Source organism: Rhinolophus hipposideros (genome assembly GCF_964194185.1).
Source record: "Rhinolophus hipposideros genome assembly, contig: HAP1_SCAFFOLD_227, whole genome shotgun sequence".
Classification (NCBI taxonomy): Eukaryota; Metazoa; Chordata; class Mammalia; order Chiroptera; family Rhinolophidae; genus Rhinolophus; species Rhinolophus hipposideros.
In genome coordinates, this window is record NW_027669449.1 from 52,963 (window position 1) to 57,279 (window position 4,317).

At 37.3% G+C, this 4,317-nt stretch overlaps 1 pseudogene across 1 annotated transcript; it reads left to right on the plus strand.

Annotated features, from left to right (window-relative positions):
- The first annotated feature begins 715 nt into the window (after nt 1–715).
- LOC308495587 (large ribosomal subunit protein eL36-like) lies at nt 716–1,026 on the plus strand (annotated as a pseudogene). The gene has a single exon. The product of its transcript is annotated as a large ribosomal subunit protein eL36-like (transcript).
- The last annotated feature ends 3,291 nt before the right edge of the window (nt 1,027–4,317 follow it).

The following is a 4,317-nucleotide window of genomic DNA, read 5'->3' on the forward strand; positions in this document are numbered from 1 at the left end:
ATTCTAGCTCTGCTATTCATTAACGATATCATCTTGTGTGAGTAATCAGTTTTTCAACTGTAATATGGGGGAAATAATATTACTTATACTTCAGAGGACGGATTGAAGGATAAATTATATACACACACAGAGTTAACTACATGCCTGATAAACTTTCAACTAAACTGCAATTTGTCCTCCTGAAAGCAAAAGTTGATGATGCTTATTCCTATACTCCACCTCTTTTTTCCCCTTCCTTTTATTTTTTTCCTTTCAGTTTTCATTCCTGGGATTAATATTCTTATTTGATTTTCTTTTAATTTAACTGTTAGTTAAGGTAGCCATACTTAAAAGCTCTCTCCTATGCATTGGCTGATACCTTTCGACTAAATACTAGAGGACAGAATGAAAAGGAAATAACTTAGTGGGGTTGAGATACATTATCAAGTGAAATAAAAAAAGCAGGATATAGCATCAAGGTGTATATCGTATGCTATCATTCTATTAAAAAGGGTTTACACAAAAGAATGAACTTGAATGCTTACTACATACAAAAATGGACTTAGAATAGATCAAAGTCCTAAACATAAGAGCTAAAATTATAAAACTCTTAGAAGAAAATGGGGGGTGGGGGGTGGGAAGTGGGACAGAAAAAGAAAAAAAAAATTGGACTTCATCAAAATTAAAACCTTACGTTTGGCCCTTCAGCTGCAGCAGCCATTGAGGAGCAGCAGCCATGGCTCTGCGCGACCCCATGGCCACAGCCTCAACAAGGGCCACAAGGTGACCAAGGATGTGAGCAAGCCGAGGCATGGCTGCCACCACGGGGACCTCACCAAGCACACCAAGTTCCCGTAGGACATGATCCGAGCGGTGTGCAGCTTTGTCCCCTAGGAGCAGAGCACCATGGAGCTGCTCGAGGTCTCTAAGAGCAGGCCCTGCAGTTCATCAGGAAAAGGGTGGGGACACACACCCGTGCCAAGAGGAAAACAGGAGCTGAGCAATGCCCTAGCAGCCACGAGGAAGGCAGCAGACAAGAAGGACTGAACCCCACTGCCTCTGTGTGTGATAAGACCCTTTCAGAAAAGAAAAGAAAAAAGAAAAACATACGTGCACCAAGGGATACTAGATCTATTAACGAAATGAAAAGGCAACCTAAGGAATGGTAAAACGTATTTGCAAGTTATATAACTGATAATGAACTGATATCCAGAACATACAAAGAACCACAACTGAACCACAAAACCAAAACAACCAGAATAAAAAATGGGCAAGGCACTGGAATAGACATTTCTCCAAGTACACACAAATGGCCAATAAGCACACAAAAAGCTGCTCAGCATCACTAATCATTCAGAAAATGCAAATCAAAACCACAATGAGACACCGCTTCATACCCATTAGGATGGATATTATTTTAAAAAACCCCAAAAACGAAAAAAACAAAAACTAGAAAATAAGTGTTGGCGAAGATATGGAGAAACTGGAACCCACTTGCACTGCTGGGGATGTAAAATGGTGCAGCTGCCATGGAAAATGGTATGATAAAAAACTTTTAAAAAAATTAAACATAGAATTACCATATGCTCTAGCAATCCCACTTCTGGGCGTATATCCAGAAGATTTGAAAGCAGGGACTCAGACAGGTATTTGTACACCTCTGTTCGTAAGCCACATTATTCATAATAGTCAGAAGGTGGAAGCAACCCAAGTCCACTGACAGAAGAATGGATAAACACAACATGTGATATATTCCATATAATAGAACATTATTTAGCCTTAAAAGGGAAGGAAATTCTGACACAGGCTGCAACACGGAAGAACCCTGAGGACATTATGCTAAGTGAAATAAGCCAGTCACAAAAGGATAAATATTGTATGATTCCATTTATATGAGTTACTTAGAGTAGTCAGATTCATTGAGACAAAGTAGAATGGTGATTGCAAGAGACTGGGGGAGGGTATAATGGAAATTAGTGTTTCATGGGTACAGAGTTTCCGTTCTGTAAGATGGAAAAGTCCTGGAGATGGATGGTGGTGATGGCTATACACCACTGTGAATGTACTTAATGCCACGGAACTGTACACTTAAAAATGGTTACATGGAAAATCTTGTTTTGTAATTTACCACAATAAAAAGAGGATTATATAGGATTATACATATATATGTGCATACAATTATACATATGTAATCTTAATTTAGACTAAATTCTAAATTTAATCTAGATTCTAAATTTAAAAACTTATATGTAAAAGGCAAAGTATTAACCCTAACCCTAATCCATTCCTATTTAGAGGAAAACATAGAATACCTTGAGGACCTCAAGCTCGAAAAGGATTTCTTATGACACAAAAGCACTCACCATAAAAGAGACGGATAGATTCAGCCGTAGGTAGAAACCCTAGAAAATCCTTAAACATGAACACCAGGAATACGTACAAGAATGTTCACAGAACTCTCTGAAATAATCCCAAACTGGAAACCTAAATACCCATCCAAAGAAGCACGGATAAATAAATTATAGTATATTCATACGATAGAACATTATATAGCTACAGAAATGAGTGCAACGGCTAGGACAAATCTTAGAAACGATAGTGACCGAAAAAAGCAAATTATAAAATACAATACATATCATTTTTATTAATATTCAACTTAATTAAAATAAAGCAAAACTAAACATGCTGTACAGTAAAACATAAAAATGGAGTAAACATAAAACTGGTTTTCTGAAAAGCAAGGGAATAATGACAGTGGTTATGAGGAGGAGGGGGGACAGCTGATCAGATAGCAGAGAGTCACAATTCAATTGCCTTCAGGGGCTCGGTAAGTAACATACACTAGCGATGCAGTGATTCATCATACAGCAACAGAAAACGGTGGGGACTGAGGCAAATTAGAAAATGTAAGCTGTGAGTAAAGGTATTCAAAGATTAAGACATTTTGACCAAATTAAGTCCCTGTGATCATCACATGATTGATTGGGACACATAGTCTATACAATGGCCCACGGAAATCTCCTTTCTCTTGAAGTTGTCTTAATTACATTTGCTGGCATCTCACAAAGCAAATGCCAGCAGTTTCTAACAATACTTTGTAAGGTATATAAATGTCTAATCACTATGTTGTTTTGTACACCTGAAACGAATTAAAATTTTTTCTTAAATAAAAAAATTAAGTACTGGAAGGGAGGGACAGAAGGATGAAGGACAAAACAGGATCCTGTTTATTCTGTTTTAATTACTACACTGAAGCTCCAAAACGTATAAAGTGATTAATTATAGAGATCAAATCTACAACCTTATTCTGTCTAACGAAGTAAGCTATGTGATCAAACAGTACAAGTAGGATTTAATTGTGATAAAGAACAGGCCGAAACAGACCCTGAGCATCTAGAACAATTAGAATAAGGACCAAACAGTAATAGCAGTTCCAAGTGATTTCTTTCATTTGCTAAGAACTCTAGAGTTGGTACATCCTAATGATAAGAGGGACTGGTTTTTTCCTTCCTCCTGTTATCTCTATTCTCAACAAAAAAATTTAAGCTTATGGAAGGAGCTTGCCTCTCTGACCCTAAAAACACTCTCTTCTTCATTAAAAAAAAGCAGTAACAACATAAAATTAAAGAACCAGAAATACAGGCTGATCAACCACTCATCCGCGTTTCCTAGATGTACAGATCATTCATACACACACACACACACACACACACACACACACACACACACACACACACACGAGCAGCAGCTCAGTCCTCCAGGACTGTTGTTCAGTCTGGTAGCTGCTAGCCACATGTAGCTACCGAGCTCTTGAAATGGGGCTAGTCTGAACTGAGAAGACTTTGTACTAAAAAAATAATGTAAAATATCACATTAACAATTTATATATTGATTACATGCAATCAATGATACAAATGTTTTTGATACACTGGGCTAAATAAACTAGTATTAAAATTAACTTCACCTGTTTCTTTGTACATTTTAATGTGGCTATCAGAAAACTTTAAATTACATATGAGTATGTATCATATTTCTATTGCACAGTGCTGCCCCAGAAAAGGTCATATTTTACAACTAATTCCTCTAGTGATTACCTTCTTGGAGATATGGAGGACTTCTTCCCCTGCTCCACCCCACCAAAAAAAAATGAAGCAAAAAAAAAAACAAACCCCAAAACCACTCCTGTCATTAAACCAGCCCCAGTCCTAGGGAATGCGGCAGGTTGCCAGAGTAATTGGGTCCATTCACTAACACCAAGGGAAGGAACTAGTTTAACATTCATCATCTGATGCTAACTTCTTCCTAATGATTCTAGCATGTTTAAAAAATAAAATGGGT